Source organism: Entelurus aequoreus, linkage group LG22 (genome assembly GCF_033978785.1).
Source record: "Entelurus aequoreus isolate RoL-2023_Sb linkage group LG22, RoL_Eaeq_v1.1, whole genome shotgun sequence".
Classification (NCBI taxonomy): Eukaryota; Metazoa; Chordata; class Actinopteri; order Syngnathiformes; family Syngnathidae; genus Entelurus; species Entelurus aequoreus.
Window position 1 is genome coordinate 26,359,273 of NC_084752.1, and position 18,485 is coordinate 26,377,757.

Sequence of the window (18,485 nt, forward strand, 5' to 3'; positions counted from 1 at the left end):
GGGGTTGACTGTTGCAATGTTTAGTGTGCGATTGCAACAATACCAAGGTTTTACAGCCAGTGGTGAACATGTGGTAATGGTTGGATCCGGTCTCATTTAAAACTTGGAATTTCCCTGCCAATATTCAGGTCCTCAGTCAATTGACCAGTGCTTTTCTTTTTGAACTTGTTACAATCCACTTGATTTCATCGGGGGAATGTAAATTAATTTGTACTGTCTTGGTTTTTCTAAATTTGAAACCGTAAAATGTGTTGTACATCAACAAAATGCACCCTGTGAGTGAAAACAGTAGTCTTGCAAATGACTTCCTCTCAGCAATTGTTAGAACGTTAAGACTATACTTTCAGGGATCATTTCTAAAGATATTGTCTTGAGAAATGTGTTTCTAAAGTGAAGGTCTTGCTAACCATGATGATGAGATTAGATGTTTCTTCCTGAACATGAAGCTGACATGGAACAATGATTCTGTCATGTGTTCTTTGTCATTGATGATTGTTCTTTGCTTCTTAATGAGGTTTTGATGGAGGGAATATGTTCAGAGTGGTTACCTACATCTTTAAAAAGAAAGTCTTCAAAGATGTATGGCTTATTGCTAAAATGTTTTGATTAAAGCATTCTCAGTTGGATATGAGCAGACTAGTCTTCCAATGAACAGTGGAAACAAATCATTCGACTGCATGGCACTTAAACCCCCATAACTTGTATATTTGGAAATGGAAGACAAACAAATTAAACTGATGCCTATCGTGTTTTGGCTAAGTACCAGGGGCCGTACTTATCAAGCTTCTTAGAGTGCCATTTTACACTTAAGTCCTGAGAATTTGCGAAATTTAGTCCTACTCACAAACTTAAGAATAAAAGCTTTTTATCAACGTTCTTAAGTCTAAGAATCACTCCTACTCTCCACGATATTTAAGAGACCTTCAGAGGTGTCTTAAGTGGTTAGGAGTTGCCAGCAGGGGATGGCACTGAGGCGAGAGAGACGTGCGCGAACGTTCAGGGAACGGAACAATGTTTTGTTTTTTTTTGATGACGAGCAGCTGATCAAACGGTATCGTTTAGACAGAGCGGATATTATTTTTGTCACATATTTAATACTTTTCGATTGCTGTGGGCTAGTATATATAGAGCCACCCACACCAGTTTCAAATTAGTTGCCTAATTAATGAATTGGAAAGAAAATGTTATGACAGTAGCGTATGTGTGTGGCCGTGAGGTGAGTGACGTCAGTGAGTGTGTGGGCGATAGAAGAGAGGGAGTGGTAGCGTGAGTGCCGGCGGGGACTAGTTTGTTTTGTATTATTTTGTAGTTTATTGTCAAAAAATACACTCCCATTGTCTACTTAAATATTTCCAAGATATTTCTTTATTCTTAGACAACGGATTCCCTTCCGTGATTGGTCATTTCTATGGACACAGAAATGACGTCACCTAAAATTCCGTTTACGGCACATAGTTTCAAGTTTCAAGTTTATTATTCTTCGGTCAATCGTCAACAAATTAAACAAACAGTTGTACATTCTTAAATTGAAAATGAAAATGTTGCAGACCGAAAGGGTTTAGGCTGAAGTTGAACACTTATTGCGCCTAACCCTATAAACAATGTCAAGTACAAAATAAACTTCCGAAAATTATTGAATGTCCATTGTACAACATATTATAAATACACATTATACATAACATAAACACAGTTCAATTATATACACAGTAAAGGCATGTGAAATATCCTTGTAGACATGTTAAACCTTTGTACCAATTTAAATACTATATACAAACAATTGTACTTCCATTATTATTTATAACCCACATTTAGTATTTGAATTAACATTGATCATAGTATTAACTACTGTGTTGATTCTAGAGTGATATATTTTTTCAAGACATTGGTCGTAATGTCGTAATTCAGCTCTGAGTGTGACACTTAAGATTCAGTCCTACACTTCGCTGAAAGTGTGAGTAAGACGCTTGATAACTAACTTTTAAGTGCAGCTTTCAGCGAAGAATTTATTTACTCTTAAGTCAACTCTTAGCAGACTTCTTAGGAGTAATTCTAAGAAGCTTGATAAGTACGGCCCCAGAACCCGTTGTGCCCGTTAAACCAAGGCGAGATGATACTTGACTAAAATCCGTGGACATTTGTAAGGTGCTGCAGCATTGCTTGTGAATGTGACTGGAAACCATCAGTTGTTGGTTAAGTAGTGTCACCTTGAAACCGTGTGTTACCTTGGTGTGGCCGGGAATGGGGTCGGCCAAAGTACATTCAGCCTGTAGATCACTCTTGTTTCTCTTCAAGTCGCATAAATCTTTCGCCTTTTACTAAAGATTTCCGTGGGGAGGAACAACAAGAGGCTTACTAAATTTTTTAATGCCCTGTGAAGCAGGGCTTCTCTTTCCTGTGAAAACAATACATAATGAGCGGTGGTAGACTGTTGCAATGTGTAGTGTGCGGTTGCAAAAATACCAAGGTTTTACAGCCAGTGGTGAACATGTGGTAATGGTTGGATCCGGTCTCATTTAAAACTTGGAATTTCCCTGCCAATATTCAGGTCCTCAGTCAATTGACCAGTGCTTTTCTTTTTGAACTTGTTACAATCCACTTGATTTCATCAGGGGAAAGTAAATTAATTTGAACTGTCTTGGTTTTTCTAAATTTGAAACCGTAAAATGTGTTGTACATCAACAAAATGCACCCTGTGAGTGAAAACAGTAGTCTTGCAAATGACTTCCTCTCAGCAATTGTTAGAACGTTAAGACTGTACTTTCAGGGATCATTTCTAAAGATATTGTCTTGAGAAATGTGTTTCTAAAGTGAAGGTCTTGCTAGCCATGATGATAAGATTAGATGTTTCTTCCTGAACATGAAGCTGACATGGAACAATGATTCAGTCATGTGTTCTTTGTCATTGATGATTGTTCTTTGCTTCTTAATGAGGTTTTGATGGAGGGAATATGTTCAGAGTGGTTACCTACATCTTTAATAAGAAAGTCTTCAAAGATGTATGGCTTATTGCTAAAATGTGACTCTTTGATTAAAGCATTCTCAGTTGGATATGAGGAGACTAGTCTTCCAATGAACAGTGGAAACAAATCGTACGACCGCATGGCACTTAAACACCCATAACTTGAATATTTGGAAATGGAAGAAAAACTAATTAAACTGATGCCTATCGTGTTTTGGCTAAGTACCAGAACCCGTTTTGCCCGTTAAACCAAGGCGAGATTATACTTGACTAAAATCCGTGGACATTTGTAAGGTGCTGCAGCATTGCTTGGGAATGTGACTGGATACCATCAGTTGTTGGTTAAGTAGCGTCACCTTGAAACCGTGTGTTACCTTGGTGTGGCCGGGAATGGGGTCGGCCAACGTACATTCAGCCTGTAGATCACTCTTGTTTCTCTTCAAGTCGCATAAATCTTTCGCCTTTTACTAAAGATTTCCGTGGGGAGGAACAACAAGAGGCTTACTAAATTTTTTAATGCCCTGTGAAGCAGGGCTTCTCTTTCCTGTGAAAACAATAACAATGAGTAGTGGTTGACTGTTGCAATGTTTAGTGTGTGGTTGCAACAATACCAAGGTTACAGCCAGTGGTGAACATGCGGTAATGGATGGATCCGGTCTCATTTAAAACTTGGAATTTCCCTGCCAATATTCAGGTTCTCAGTCAATTGACCAGTGCTTTTCTTTTTGAACTTGTTACAATCCACTTGATTTCATCGGGGGAAAGTAAATTAATTGGAACTGTCTTGGTTTTTCTAAATTTGAAACCGTAAAATGTGTTGTACATCAACAAAATGCACCCTGTGAGTGAAAACAGTAGTCTTGCAAATGACTTCCTCTCAGCAAATGTTAGAATGTTAAGACTGTACTTTCAGGGATCATTTCTAAAGATATTGTCTTGAGAAATGTGTTTCTAAAGTGAAGGTCTTGCTAACCATGATGATGAGATTAGATGTTTCTTCCTGAACATGAGGCTGACATGGAACAATGATTCTGTCATGTGTTCTTTGTCATTGATGATTGTTCTTTGCTTCTTAATGAGGTTTTGATGGATGGAATATGTTCAGAGTGGTTACCTACATCTTTAATAAGAAAGTCTTCAAAGATGTATGGCTTATTGCTAAAATGTGACTCTTTGATTAAAGCATTCTCAGTTGGATATGAGGAGACTAGTCTTCCAATGAACAGTGGAAACAAATTGTACGACCGCATGGCACTTAAACACCCATAACTTGAATATTTGGAAATGGAAGAAAAACAAATTAAACTGATGCCTATCGTGTTTTGGCTAAGTACCAGAACCCGTTTTGCCCGTTAAACCAAGGCGAGATGATACTTGACTAAAATCCGTGGACATTTGTAAGGTGCTGCAGCATTGCTTGGGAATGTGACTGGATACCATCAGTTGTTAGTTAAGTAGTGTCACCTTGAAACCGTGTGTTACCTTGGTGTGGCCGGGAATGGGGTCGGCCAAAGTACATTCAGCCTGTAGATCACTCTTGTTTCTCTTCAAGTCGCATAAATCTTTCGCCTTTTACTAAAGATTTCCGTGGGGAGGAACAACAAGAGGCTTACTAAATTTTTTAATGCCCTGTGAAGCAGGGCTTCTCTTTCCTGTGAAAACAATACATAATGAGCGGGGGTTGACTGTTGCAATGTTTAGTGTGCGGTTGCAACAATACCAAGGTTTTACAGCCAGTGGTGAACATGTGGTAATGGTTGGATCCGGTCTCATTTAAAACTTGGAATTTCCCTGCCAATATTCAGGTCCTCAGTCAATTGACCAGTGCTTTTCTTTTTGAACTTGTTGCAATCCACTTGATTTCATCGGGGGAAAGTAAATTAATTTGTACTGTCTTGGTTTTTCTAAATTTGAAACCGTAAAATGTGTTGTACATCAACAAAATGCACCTTGTGAGTGAAAACAGTAGTCTTGCAAATGACTTCCTCTCAGCAATTGTTAGAATGTTAAGACTATACTTTCAGGGATCATTTCTAAAGATATTGTCTTGAGAAATGTGTTTCTAAAGTGAAGGTCTTGCTAACCATGATGATGAGATTAGATGTTTCTTCCTGAACATGAAGCTGACATGGAACAATGATTCTGTCATGTGTTCTTTGTCATTGATGATTGTTCTTTGCTTCTTAATGAGGTTTTGATGGAGGGAATATGTTCAGAGTGGTTACCTACATCTTTAATAAGAAAGTCTTCAAAGATGTATGGCTTATTGCTAAAATGTGACTCTTTGATTAAAGCATTCTCAGTTGGATATGAGGAGACTAGTCTTCCAATGAACAGTGGAAACAAATCGTACGACCGCATGGCACTTAAACACCCATAACTTGAATATTTGGAAATGGAAGAAAAACAAATTAAACTGATGCCTATCGTGTTTTGGCTAAGTACCAGAACCCGTTTTGCCCGTTAAACCAAGGCGAGATGATACTTGACTAAAATCTGTGGACATTTGTAAGGTGCTGCAGCATTGCTTGGGAATGTTACTGGATACCATCAGTTGTTGGTTAAGTAGCGTCACCTTGAAACCGTGTGTTACCTTGGTGTGGCCGGGAATGGGGTCGGCCAACGTACATTCAGCCTGTAGATCACTCTTGTTTCTCTTCAAGTTGCATAAATCTTTCGCCTTTTACTAAAGATTTCCGTGGGGAGGAACAACAAGAGGCTTACTAAATTTTTTAATGCCCTGTGAAGCAGGGCTTCTCTTTCCTGTGAAAACAATAACAATGAGTAGTGGTTGACTGTTGCAATGTTTAGTGTGTGGTTGCAACAATACCAAGGTTACAGCCAGTGGTGAACATGCGGTAATGGATGGATCCGGTCTCATTTAAAACTTGGAATTTCCCTGCCAATATTCAGGTTCTCAGTCAATTGACCAGTGCTTTTCTTTTTGAACTTGTTACAATCCACTTGATTTCATCGGGGGAAAGTTAATTAATTTGAACTGTCTTGCTTTTTCTAAATTTGAAACCGTAAAATGTGTTGTACATCAACAAAATGCACCCTGTGAGTGAAAACAGTAGTCTTGCAAATGACTTCCTCTCAGCAAATGTTAGAATGTTAAGACTGTACTTTCAGGGATCATTTCTAAAGATATTGTCTTGAGAAATGTGTTTCTAAAGTGAAGGTCTTGCTAACCATGATGATGAGATTAGATGTTTCTTCCTGAACATGAAGCTGACATGGAACAATGATTCTGTCATGTGTTCTTTGTCATTGATGATTGTTGTTTGCTTCTTAATGAGGTTTTGATGGAGGGAATATGTTCAGAGTGGTTACCTACATCTTTAATAAGAAAGTCTTCAAAGATGTATGGCTTATTGCTAAAATGTGACTCTTTGATTAAAGCATTCTCAGTTGGATATGAGGAGACTAGTCTTCCAATGAACAGTGGAAACAAATCGTACGACCGCATGACACTTAAACACCCATAACTTGAATATTTGGAAATGGAAGAAAAACTAATTAAACTGATGCCTATCGTGTTTTGGCTAAGTACCAGAACCCGTTTTGCCCGTTAAACCAAGGCGAGATGATACTTGACTAAATTCCGTGGACATTTGTAATGTGCTGCAGCATTGCTTGGGAATGTGACTGGATACCATCAGTTGTTGGTTAAGTAGTGTCACCTTGAAACCGTGTGTTACCTTGGTGTGGCCGGGAATGGGGTCGGCCAAAGTACAGTCAGCCTGTAGATCACTCTTGTTTCTCTTCAAGTCGCATAAATCTTTCGCCTTTTACTAAAGATTTCCGTGGGGAGGAACAACAAGAGGCTTACTAAATTTTTTAATGCCCTGTGAAGCAGGGCTTCTCTTTCCTGTGAAAACAATACATAATGAGCGGTGGTTGACTGTTGCAATGTTTAGTGTGCGGTTGCAACAATACCAAGGTTACAGCCAGTGGTGAACATGTGGTAATGGATGGATCCGGTCTCATTTAAAACTTGGAATTTCCCTGCCAATATTCAGGTCCCCAGTCAATTGACCAGTGCTTTTCTTTTTGAACTTGTTACAATCCACTTGATTTCATCGGGGGAAAGTTAATTAATTTGAACTGTCTTGGTTTTTCTAAATTTGAAACCGTAAAATGTGTTGTACATCAACAAAATGCACCCTGTGAGTGAAAACAGTAGTCTTGCAGATGACTTCCTCTCAACAATTGTTAGAACGTTAAGACTATACTTTCAGGGATCATTTCTAAAGATATTGTCTTGAGAAATGTGTTTCTAAAGTGAAGGTCTTGCTAACCATGATGATGAGATTAGATGTTTCTTCCTGAACATGAAGCTGACAGGGAACAATGATTCTGTCATGTGTTCTTTGTCATTGATGATTGTTCTTTGCTTCTTAATGAGGTTTTGATGGAGGGAATATGTTCAGAGTGGTTACCTACATCTTTAATCGGAAAGTCTTCAAAGATGTATGGCTTATTGCTAAAATGTTACTCTTTGATTAAAGCATTCTCAGTTGGATATGAGGAGACTAGTCTTCCAATGAACAGTGGAAACAAATCGTACGACCGCATGGCACTTAAACACCCATAACTTGAATATTTGGAAATGGAAGAAAAACTAATTAAACTGATGCCTATCGTGTTTTGGCTAAGTACCAGAACCCGTTTTGCCCGTTAAACCAAGGCGAGATGATACTTGACTGAAATCCGTGGACATTTGTAAGGTGCTGCAGCATTGCTTGGGAATGTGACTGGATACCATCAGTTGTTGGTTAAGTAGTGTCACCTTGAAACCGTGTGTTACCTGGGTGTGGCCGGGAATGGGGTCGGCCAAAGTACATCCAGCCTGTAGATCACTCTTGTTTCTCTTCAAGTCGCATAAATCTTTCGCCTTTTACTAAAGATTTCCGTGGGGAGGAACAACAAGAGGCTTACTAAATTTTTTAATGCCCTGTGAAGCAGGGCTTTTCTTTCCTGTGAAAACAATAACAATGAGCTGTGGTTGACTGTTGCAATGTTTAGTGTGTGGTTTCAACAATACCAAGGTTACAGCCAGTGGTGAACATGCGGTAATGGATGGATCCGGTCTCATTTAAAACTTGGAATTTCTCTGCCAATATTCAGGTCCTCAGTCAATTGACCAGTGCTTTTCTTTTTGAACTTGTTACAATCCACTTGATTTCATCGGGGGAAAGTTAATTAATTTGAACTGTCTTGGTTTTTCTAAATTTGAAACCGTAAAATGTGTTGTACATCAACAAAATGCAGCCTGTGAGTGAAAACAGTAGTCTTGATAATGACTTCCTCTCAGCAATTGTTAGAACGTTAAGACTATACTTTCAGGGATCATTTCTAAAGATATTGTCTTGAGAAATGTGTTTCTAAAGTGAAGGTCTTGCTAACCATGATGATGAGATTAGATGTTTCTTCCTGAACATGAAGCTGACATGGAATGATGATTCTGTCATGTGTTCTTTGTCATTGGTGATTGTTCTTTGCTTCTTAATGAGGTTTTGATGGAGGGAATATGTTCAGAGTGGTTACCTACATCTTTAATAAGAAAGTCTTCAAATATGTATGGCTTATTGCTAAAATGTTACTCTTTGATTAAAGCATTCTCAGTTGGATATGAGGAGACTAGTCTTCCAATGAACAGTGGAAACAAATCGTACGACCGCATGGCACTTAAACACCCATAACTTGAATATTTGGAAATGGAAAAAAAACTAATTAAACTGATGCCTATCGTGTTTTGGCTAAGTTCCAGAACCCGTTTTTCCCGTTAAACCAAGGCGAGATGATACTTGACTAAAATCCGTGGACATTTGTAAGGTGCTGCAGCATTGCTTGGGAATGTGACTGGATACCATCAGTTGTTGGTTAAGTAGTGTCACCTTGAAACCGTGTGTTACCTTGGTGTGGCCGGGAATGGGGTCGGCCAAAGTACATTCAGCCTGTAGATCACTCTCGTTTCTCTTCAAGTCGCATAAATCTTTCACCTTTTACTAAAGATTTCCGTGGGGAGGAACAACAAGAGGCTTACTAAATGTTTTAATGCCCTGTGAAGCAGGGCTTCTCTTTCCTGTGAAAACAATACATAATGAGCGGGGGTTGACTGTTGCAATGTTTAGTGTGCGGTTGCAACAATACCAAGGTTTTACAGCCAGTGGTGAACATGTGGTAATGGTTGGATCCGGTCTCATTTAAAACTTGGAATTTCCCTGCCAATATTCAGGTCCTCAGTCAATTGACCAGTGCTTTTCTTTTTGAACTTGTTACAATCCACTTGATTTCATCGGGGGAAAGTAAATTAATTTGTACTGTCTTGGTTTTTCTAAATTTGAAACCGTAAAATGTGTTGTACATCAACAAAATGCACCCTGTGAGTGAAAACAGTAGTCTTGCAAACGACTTCCTCTCAGCAATTGTTAGAACGTTAAGACTGTACTTTCAGGGATCATTTCTAAAGATATTGTCTTGAGAAATGTGTTTCTAAAGTGAAGGTCTTGCTAGCCATGATGATGAGATTAGATGTTTCTTCCTGAACATGAAGCTGACATGGAACAATGATTCTGTCATGTGTTCTTTGTCATTGATGATTGTTCTTTGCTTCTTAATGAGGTTTTGATGGAGGGAATATGTTCAGAGTGGTTACCTACATCTTTAATAAGAAACTCTTCAAAGATGTATGGCTTGTTGTTAAAATATTACTCTTTGATTAAAGCATTCTCAGTTAGATATGAGGAGACTAGTCTTCCAATGAACAGTGGAAACAAATCATACGACCGCATGGCAGTTAAACACCCATAACGTGTATATTTGGAAATGGAAGAAAAACTAATTAAACTGATGCCTATTGTGTTTTGGCTAAGTACCAGAACCCGTTGTACCCATTACAGTAAGGCGAGATGATACTTGACTAAACTCTGTGGACATTTGTAAGGTGCTGCAGCATTGCTTGTGAATGTGACTGGATACCATCAGTTGTTGGTTAACTAAAGTGTCACCTTGAAACCGTGTGTTACCTTGGTGTGGCCGGGAATGGGGTCGGCCAAAGTACATTCAGCCTGTAGATCACTCTTGTGTCTCTTCAAGTTGCATAAATCTTTCACCTTTTACTAAAGATTTCTGTGGGGAGGAACAACAAGAGTATAACTAAATGTTTTAATGTCCTGTGAAGCAGGCTTGTCTTTCCTGTGAAAACAGTAACAATGAACAGTGGTTAACTGTTGCAATGTTTAGTGTGCTGTTGCAACAATACCAAGGTTACAGCCAGTGATGAACATGCGGTATTATGTTAGATCCAATATGGACTGGACTTTCTCAATATTATGTCAGACCCACTCGACATCCATTGCTTTCGGTCTCCCCTAGAGGGGGGTAGTGATGGGATCGGCAGTTCTTTCGACTGTACTGAATCACTAGAATCAGTTCCTTAAAATGATTTGTTCAAAAAATTTGTTCACCGAATCCCCCCCCCCCTCTCCCAAAATAAAAAAATAGGAGGGGGAGTGCGTAGTACAGTACAGTGCAGACATAACTTTATGTGTTGAGATAATGGGGACGTGTGTTTGTTTTCATGTGGCTTGTTTTCATGGGATCGGCAGTTCTTTTGACTGTACTGAATCACTAGAATCAGTGACTGACACAGCACCACACTGTGGCCGCAGTTCAGTACGTGAACCGAATCACTTCTGCAGTTCTTTTGACTGTACTGAATCACTAGAATCAGTGACTGACACAGCGCCACACTGTGGCCGCAGTTCAGTACGTGAACCGAATCACTTCTGCAGTTCTTTTGACTGTACTGAATCACTAGAATCAGTGACTGACACAGCGCCACACTGTGGCCGCAGTTCAGTACGTGAACCGAATCACTTCTGCAGCAGCAGTACAGTTTAATTGCAAATCAGCATTATTATAATGATGATGATAGCTTCTAAACAACATCAACAACAACAGTTGCGGTAGAATGGATAATAATAATAATAATATGAATCAGAATTGATCCCCAAGGAGAAATGTATTTTTGTTACAATAACTGTGTAAATAATAGCCTATGTATGTGTACATACATTAGTTATTATTTTTATTTTAAATCTTCTCAAAACAGCCTGCCCTACACTTTACCCCCCGCCCCCGCAGAGCAGAGAGCGAGAGCGTTGTCGTTCACTGAATGATTCATGTCGTTAATCCACGGTAAACGAATCGTTCGCTCAGTCCCTCCCCCCGCCCTCTCATTGGCTGCGTCGTTCGCCAACGTCGAGGGTTCAGTGAGTCACAGAATGCGCCAGTTCCACTCATACCGGCATGGTCGCGGCGGAGCTCAACTGAACTGAGAAAGGAACGAATCAGTTCATGAAGTGATTCGGTTCAGTACGTTCACTCAAAAGATTCGTTCTTTCGAACGAATCGTTCGCGAACGACACAACACTAGAGGGAAGGGGGGGGGGGGGGGGTTACCCACATCTGCAGTCCTTTCCAAGGTTTCTCATAGTCATTCACATCGACGTCCCACTGGGGTGAGTTTTCCTTGCCCTTATGTGGGCTCTGTACCGAGGATGTCGTTGTGGCTTGTGCAACCCTTTGAGACACTTGTGATTTAGGGCTATATAAATAAACATTGATTGATTGAACGATTGATAATGGATGGATCCAGTCTCATTTAAAACTTTGAATTTTCCTGCCAATATTCAGGTCCTCGGTCAATTGACCAGTGCTTTTCTTTTTTAACTTGTTACAATCCACTTGATATTATCGGGGGAAAGTAAATGTATTTGAACTGTCTTGGTTTTTTTTAAATTTGAAACTGTAAAATGTGTTGTACATCGACAAAATGCACCCTGTGAGTGAAAACAGTAGTCTTGCAGATGACTTCCTCTCAGCAATTGTTAGAACTTTAAGACTACAGGACTGTCTCAGAAAATTAGAATATTGTGATAAAACCCTTTATTTTCTGTAATGCAACTAAAAACATGAACATGTGCCTTTTATTATTTTAATATTGCTGATTATGGCATACAGTTTTAAGAAAACTCAAAAATCCCATCACAAAAAATTAGAATATTTTCTCAGACCAAGTAAAAAATAAAGATTTATGACAGCAAAATAAAATAAAACATTTGAAAATGTCAATTAATGCACTCAATACTTGGTTGGGAAACCTTTTGCACTGGTGTTTTGCTGAGGTGTTATGGATGCCCAGGACGCCTTTTACTAAAGATTTCCGTGGGGAGGAACAACAAGAGTCTTACTAAAAATTTTTTCGCTCTCTGCCCTGTGAAAACAATAACAATGAGCAGCGGTTGACTGTTGCAATGTTTAGTGTGCGGTTGCAACATTACCGAGGTTACAGCCAGCGGTGAACATGCGGTAATGGATGGATCTGGTCTGATTTAAAACTTTGAATTTCCCTGCCAATAATCAATTCCTCGGTCAATTGACCGGTGCTTTTCTTTTTGCAGTCAAATGCTCTACCACTGAACTACACCCCGTTTTATGTATGTTGATTCCACTATAAAAACACATTTTGGGTTTAAAACATTGCTCAAGAACATTTTTAAAGCTCAGAAAAAGTGGTGGATCCTGAAGAGGGTCCAGAATTGAACTAGCGACCTCTTGATCTGCAGTCAAAGGGTCCTCCACTGAGCTACACCCCTTGTTAAAGACATAACACAATTTGCATATAAAACATGGCTAAATAAGATTGGAGAAGCTCAGGAAACCATCGGATAAAAAGGAGGACTCTGATGAGGGGGCGCCCAGATTTGAACAGGGGACCTTTATATCCACAGTCAAATGCCCTACCAGTGAGCTGCAAACACAATACAAGAACCTTGTTTCATCTTACAAAATATGTTTTAGGTTTTGAACATTGCTTTTTAAAACTTGTAAGTATTGGTATTGACCACAAAAAGTAAAGAGGAAAACATATGAGCGTAACCAGATTTGAAGTGGAGACTTCTGGTTTTGCAGTTAAACGCTGTACCACTGAGCAACACACCCGTCCGAAATTACAAATGTGTTTAATTGTAAAAACAGCGTTTGTGGTTTTGAACAATGCTAATGAGGATTGTACTAGTTGAGACTTTGTTCAAAGGAGGTGCAGGAACCTGATGAGGGGGCACCCAGGGTTGAATTGGGGACATCTTGATCTGCAGTCAATTGCTCTACCACTGAGCTACATCCCCTTAACCCTTGTATTATGTTGAAAAAAAATTACATTGATTATGTTGCGGGTCATTTTGACCCGTACTGTGTAAATGCACTCAAAACAGTCAAGAAAACAGGTTAAACCAATAACAACTTTATTTTAGGTTATATAAACATTTAGAAAAGTGACATACAATACATTTTTAATTCCAACACTATATTTAAGAAATACTTTAACTTCAATTTTAACTTCATCCCAGCGAACTTCTACATTTTCAATGTTCTCCAAATGTTCTTCAACATTTTCAATGCTCTCCACATGATGGACAGAATGTTACTGTGTGCTTTCTGCGACGTCTGTACAATTTGCTGGCATTCCATTTCTGGTCGATTGCAGTCCACAGGACATAGGCATTGTAAGCAGACACGTCCACAATGTTGTAGAAAATCACCAAAGGCCAACGGGCTGTTTTGCGCTGGCAGCTGTATGTTGCTGTGACTTTGTCCAGATTGTCAACTCCTCCTTTGGTGGAGTTATAATCCAGGATCATTTGTGGCTTCATGTCTTCTCTTGTGCTCAGAGATGCATCTGTGTGCATTGTACTCATTACAAGAACATTCTTGTTTCTCTTTGGGCAGTATGAAACAACTGTTGCTTTCTCAGTGAAAGCAAATATTGAGGAATGCAGAGGTCTGCCCTGCATCTTCAGAATTTCGGTGGGAAGTTCTGTCTTATTTCTTCTGACTGTTCCCAACATGGTCAGCTTTCTCTTCTGAAGTTCATCTACAAGGCGGTAGGATGTAAAGAAATTGTCACATGTGATGTTATGACCTTGCAGCCCTTCACTCATTTCCAGCACCACACGCATCCCCTGATTCTTCTCAGATGTTCCTCCAGGTAGCTTTCCAGTGTATACTTGCATATTCCATGCATAGCTGGATTTTGCATCACAGGCTGCCCATATTTTGATGCCATACTTGGCGGGCTTGTTGGGCATGTACTGTCGGAAAGGACAGCGCCCCCTGAATGGAACAAGGCGCTCATCTACAGTAACATGGGCCTTCCATTCTCTTCATTCCATAGACTTGCAGTGGCTTCTCCCTTTGACCTGTACACTCCAGCTAACAACAGAACTCCAATGTAAGCATGCAAGTCAGTCTGATCCAGTGGCTTCCATTTCTCTTGAAACACACGTCTCCCCTCCAAGTTGATCATTTCCAGTATAATCCTCTCTATTGGTGGGGATATGAAGAGCTGAAATGCTGATTGAATCTCATCAACTCGTGTGACAGCAAATCTTGTAGGACCGGGAGTCATTTTGATCACATTGGAAGATGATAGTCTGCCTCGGCTTGGGTGTGGTGATGTTGACCATTTTATATTACCGTCCTTAGATGCCCATGTCCCCTCTGTGGATGATGATTCTTGCATTTTTGGTTTTCATCTGTTGGAGGAACAACGGCAGACTCGTCCTCTGAATCCTCCTCATCGTTGGAAAATTGACAATCTGGATCAGCAATAACATTGTCCTCTGTCTCTGAAAAATCCTCTGTTTCTGAAATCTCTTCCTCTACATCACTATCCCAGTTAAAAATCAGGGATAAAGCCTCCTCAGATGTCATCATTCTGGAGCTCATTTTTGGTGAGTTTGTCAAAGAGATGACATGAGAACAGTGACAAGGACAAGTGTGAGAAAGTTCCCTCTCTTCACACACCTGGCTCTGGGTCTCAGAGGCAATCAAACTACAAACAATTGTACATCAAAGTGAAAAGTACATCATAGAGACATGTTTATTTTGGATCTGAACAGCTGTTTACCCACATCAAAGCGTCTGGGTCAAAATGACCCGCAACATCATCTTTGTATACAATTCTAGACAGACATTCCACTACACATGAAAGTGTCCAGATTTTACACACCAGTTCATGACCCTAGATGAGGAAAAGTCACCAAATTTCAGCAAGAAAAAGAAAGGATAACCAGTACTTTGATCAACACAAAAACTGAAATGGGTCAAATTGACCCTTAACATAATACAAGGGTTAACAACATGCTGATTCCATTATGCAAAACACTTTTTGGGTTTAAAACATTGCTCAAGTAATTTGTTGAAGATCAGAAAACACTCGGAAGAAGTAGAGGACTGTGATTAGGGGGTGGCTCCCAGAGCTGGACTCGGGACTTATTGATCTGCAGTGAAATGCTCTACCAATGAGCTACACCACCTGGCAATGTTGCAGATTTGTCTGTAGAAAACAGGCTTGGGGTTAAAAAAATTGCTCTAGAATTTTTTTAAAGCTCAGAAAAAGTGAGGGAACCTGATGAGGGGACACCCAGAGATGAACTGGGGACCTCTTGATCTGCAGTCAAATGCTCTACCACTGAGCTACACCCCCTGTTAAGCATATTAATTCAATTATACATAACAAGATTTGCGTATAAAACATGGCTCAATAAAATTGGAGAAGCTCAGGAAACCATCGGAAAAAGTGGAGCACTCTGATGAGGGGGCGCCCAGAGTTGAATTGGGGACTTTTTTACCTGCAGTCAAATGTTCTACCAGTGAGCTGCAAACCCTGTCCAAAAACCTTGTTTCATCGTACAAAACATGTTTTAGGTATTGAACATTGCTTATTAAAACGTGTATATATTGGAATTGACCACAAAAGGTAAAGAGGAAAACTTATAAAACTAAGTACATTTGAAGTGGACACTTCTTGTTCTGCAGTGAAATGTTCTACCAGTGAGCAACACACCTGTCTGATATTACAAATGTGTTCAATTGTACAAACAGCATTTGTGGTTTTGCACAACACTAATGAGAGTCATATAAGTTGAGACTTTGTTCACAGAAGGTGAAGGAACCTGATGAGGGGGCACCCGGAGTTGAACTGGGGACCTGTTGATCTGCAGTCAAATGCTCTACCACTGAGCTACACCCCCTGTTAAGCATAGTAATTCAATTATACATAACACGATTTGCGTATAAAACACGGCTCAATAAAATTGGAGAAGCTCAGGAAACCATCGGAAAAAGTGGAGCACTCTGATGAGGGGGCGCCCAGAGTTGAATTGGTGACCTTTTTACCTGCAGTCAAATGCTCTACCCTGTCCAAAAACCTTGTTTCATCATATACAAAATATGTTTTAGGTTTTGAACATTGCTCATTAAAACGTGTATATATTGGAATTGACCACAAAAGGTAAAGAGGAAAACTTATAAAACAAACTACATTTGAAGTGGACACTTCTTGTTCTGCAGTGAAATGCTCTACCAATGAGCTACACCACCTGGCAATGTTGCAGATTTGTCTGTAGAAAATTTTTAAAGCTCGGAAAAATTGGTAGATCCTGAAGAGGGGCCAGAGTTGAACTAGGGACCTTTTGGGTTTAAAACATTGCTCAAGAAAATTGTAGAAGAACAAAAAATGCTCAGAAGAAGTAGGGGACTCTGATTAGGGGGTGGCGCCCAGAGCTGAACTCAGGACTTCTTGATCTACAGTCAAATGCTCTACCAATGAGCTACACCACCTGGCAATGTTGCAAATTTTTAGGAGAAAATATGCTTGGGGTTTCAAAATCTGCTCAAGAATGTTTTTAAAGCTCAGAAAAAGTGGTGGATCCTGAAGAGGGTCCAAGGTTGAACAAGGGACCTCTTGATCTGCAGTCAAAGGGTCCTCCACTGAGCTACACCCCCTGATAAAGATAATAATTCAATTCGATATAACACAATTTGCATATAAAACATGGCTCAATAAGATTGGAGAAGCTCAGGAAACCATCGGAAAAAGTGGAGGGGGCTCCCAGATTTGAACTGGGGACCTTTTTACCCGCAGTCAAACGCTCCACCACTGAGCAACACGCCTGTCCGATATTACAAATTTTTTTGATTGTACAAATGGCATTTGTGATTTTGAACAACACTAAAATGAGTTGTACAAGTTGAGACTTTGTTCAAAGGGAGTGGAGGAACGTGATGAGGGGGCACCCAGAGTTGAACTGGGGACCTCTTGATCTGCAGTCAAATGCTCTACCACTGAGCTACACCCCCTTTTAAGTATGTTGATTACATTATACAAAACACTTTTTGGGTTTAAAACATTGCTCAAGTAATTTGTATAAAATAAGAAAACACTCGGAAGAAGTAGAGGACTCTGATTAGGGGGTGGCACCCAGAGCTGGACTCGGGACTTCTTGATCTGCAGTGAAATGCTCTACCAATGAGCTACACCACCTGGCAATGTTGCAGATTTGTCTGTAGAAAACATGCTTGGGGTTTAAAAAATTGCTCAAGAATTATTATTTTTTAAAGCTCAGAAAAAGTGGTGGACCCTAAAGAGGGGGCACCCAGAGTTGAACTGGGGACCTCTTGATCTGCAGTCAAATGCTCTACCACTGAGCTACACCCCCTGTCAAGCATAGTAATTCAATTATACATAACACGATTTGCGTATAAAACACGGCTCAATAAAATTGGAAAAGCTCAGGAAACCATCGGAAAAAGTGGAGCACTCTGATGAGGGGGCGCCCAGAGTTCAATTGGGGACCTTTTTACCTGCAGTCAAATGCTCTACCAGTGAGCTGCAAACACTGTCCAAAAACCTTGTTTCATCGTAAAAACATGTTTTAGGTTTTGAACATTGCTCATTAAAACGTGTATATATTGGAATTGACCACAAAAGGTAAAGAGGAAAACTTATAAAACTAACTACATTTGAAGTGGACACTTCTTGTTCTGCAGTCAAATGTTCTACCAGTGAGCAACACACCTGTCTGATATTACAAATGTGTTCAATTGTACAAATAGCATTTGTGGTTTTGCACAACGCTAATGAGAGTCGTATAAGTTGAGACTTTGTTCACAGAAGGTGAAGGAACCTGTTGAGGGGGCACCCAGAGTTGAACTGGGGACCTGTTGATCTGCAGTCAAATGCTCTACCACTGAGCTACACCCCCTTTTGTGTATGTTGATTCTATTGTAAAACACTTTTTGGGTTTAAAACATTGCTCAAGAAAATTGTAGAAGAACAAAAAACGCTCAGAAGAAGTAAGGGACTCTGATTAGGGGGTGGGGCCCGGAGCTGAACTCGGGACTTCTTGATCTGCAGTCAAATGCTCTACCAATGAGCTACACCACCTGGCAATGTTGCCAATTTGTTTGTACAAAATATGCTTGGGGTTTCAAAAATAGAAGAATATTTTTAAAGCTCAGAAAAAGTGGTGGATCCTGAAGAGGGTCCAGATTTGAACTAGGGACCTCTTGACCTGCAGTCAAAGGGTCCTCCACTGAGCTACACCCCCTGATAAAGATATAAATTCAATCAGACATAACACAATTTGCGTACAAAACATGGCTCAATAAAATT

The 18,485-nt window shown here is 39.9% G+C and overlaps 18 non-coding genes across 18 annotated transcripts; 16 read left to right on the forward strand and 2 right to left on the reverse strand.

The window, feature by feature from the left end:
• Window positions 1-331: 331 nt before the first annotated feature.
• Window positions 332-545, forward strand: LOC133640202 (small nucleolar RNA U3). The gene has a single exon (XR_009824105.1). It is a non-coding gene; the product is annotated as a small nucleolar RNA U3 (small nucleolar RNA).
• Window positions 546-2,273: 1,728 nt separating this feature from the next.
• Window positions 2,274-2,384, forward strand: LOC133640087 (U5 spliceosomal RNA). Its single transcript, XR_009823992.1, has one exon. It is a non-coding gene; the product is annotated as a U5 spliceosomal RNA (small nuclear RNA).
• A 364-nt stretch (window positions 2,385-2,748) lies between these two features.
• Window positions 2,749-2,962, forward strand: LOC133639992 (small nucleolar RNA U3). Its single transcript, XR_009823911.1, has one exon. It is a non-coding gene; the product is annotated as a small nucleolar RNA U3 (small nucleolar RNA).
• Window positions 2,963-3,384: 422 nt separating this feature from the next.
• LOC133640090 (U5 spliceosomal RNA) lies at window positions 3,385-3,495 on the forward strand. Its single transcript, XR_009823994.1, has one exon. It is a non-coding gene; the product is annotated as a U5 spliceosomal RNA (small nuclear RNA).
• A 361-nt stretch (window positions 3,496-3,856) lies between these two features.
• LOC133639988 (small nucleolar RNA U3) lies at window positions 3,857-4,070 on the forward strand. Its single transcript, XR_009823907.1, has one exon. It is a non-coding gene; the product is annotated as a small nucleolar RNA U3 (small nucleolar RNA).
• Window positions 4,071-4,492: 422 nt separating this feature from the next.
• Window positions 4,493-4,603, forward strand: LOC133640091 (U5 spliceosomal RNA). Its single transcript, XR_009823995.1, has one exon. It is a non-coding gene; the product is annotated as a U5 spliceosomal RNA (small nuclear RNA).
• Window positions 4,604-4,967: 364 nt separating this feature from the next.
• LOC133640203 (small nucleolar RNA U3) lies at window positions 4,968-5,181 on the forward strand. The gene has a single exon (XR_009824106.1). It is a non-coding gene; the product is annotated as a small nucleolar RNA U3 (small nucleolar RNA).
• Window positions 5,182-5,603: 422 nt separating this feature from the next.
• LOC133640133 (U5 spliceosomal RNA) lies at window positions 5,604-5,714 on the forward strand. The gene has a single exon (XR_009824037.1). It is a non-coding gene; the product is annotated as a U5 spliceosomal RNA (small nuclear RNA).
• Window positions 5,715-6,075: 361 nt separating this feature from the next.
• On the forward strand, window positions 6,076-6,289 carry LOC133639977 (small nucleolar RNA U3). The gene has a single exon (XR_009823897.1). It is a non-coding gene; the product is annotated as a small nucleolar RNA U3 (small nucleolar RNA).
• A 422-nt stretch (window positions 6,290-6,711) lies between these two features.
• On the forward strand, window positions 6,712-6,822 carry LOC133640092 (U5 spliceosomal RNA). Its single transcript, XR_009823996.1, has one exon. It is a non-coding gene; the product is annotated as a U5 spliceosomal RNA (small nuclear RNA).
• A 362-nt stretch (window positions 6,823-7,184) lies between these two features.
• Window positions 7,185-7,398, forward strand: LOC133640123 (small nucleolar RNA U3). The gene has a single exon (XR_009824027.1). It is a non-coding gene; the product is annotated as a small nucleolar RNA U3 (small nucleolar RNA).
• Window positions 7,399-7,820: 422 nt separating this feature from the next.
• On the forward strand, window positions 7,821-7,931 carry LOC133640093 (U5 spliceosomal RNA). The gene has a single exon (XR_009823997.1). It is a non-coding gene; the product is annotated as a U5 spliceosomal RNA (small nuclear RNA).
• Window positions 7,932-8,292: 361 nt separating this feature from the next.
• Window positions 8,293-8,506, forward strand: LOC133639997 (small nucleolar RNA U3). The gene has a single exon (XR_009823916.1). It is a non-coding gene; the product is annotated as a small nucleolar RNA U3 (small nucleolar RNA).
• A 422-nt stretch (window positions 8,507-8,928) lies between these two features.
• On the forward strand, window positions 8,929-9,039 carry LOC133640165 (U5 spliceosomal RNA). Its single transcript, XR_009824068.1, has one exon. It is a non-coding gene; the product is annotated as a U5 spliceosomal RNA (small nuclear RNA).
• Window positions 9,040-9,403: 364 nt separating this feature from the next.
• On the forward strand, window positions 9,404-9,617 carry LOC133639971 (small nucleolar RNA U3). Its single transcript, XR_009823891.1, has one exon. It is a non-coding gene; the product is annotated as a small nucleolar RNA U3 (small nucleolar RNA).
• Window positions 9,618-10,039: 422 nt separating this feature from the next.
• On the forward strand, window positions 10,040-10,152 carry LOC133640174 (U5 spliceosomal RNA). The gene has a single exon (XR_009824077.1). It is a non-coding gene; the product is annotated as a U5 spliceosomal RNA (small nuclear RNA).
• A 6,946-nt stretch (window positions 10,153-17,098) lies between these two features.
• Window positions 17,099-17,170, reverse strand: trnac-gca (transfer RNA cysteine (anticodon GCA)). Its single transcript has one exon. It is a non-coding gene; the product is annotated as a tRNA-Cys (tRNA).
• Window positions 17,171-17,457: 287 nt separating this feature from the next.
• On the reverse strand, window positions 17,458-17,529 carry trnac-gca (transfer RNA cysteine (anticodon GCA)). The gene has a single exon. It is a non-coding gene; the product is annotated as a tRNA-Cys (tRNA).
• Between the last annotated feature and the right edge of the window lie 956 nt (window positions 17,530-18,485).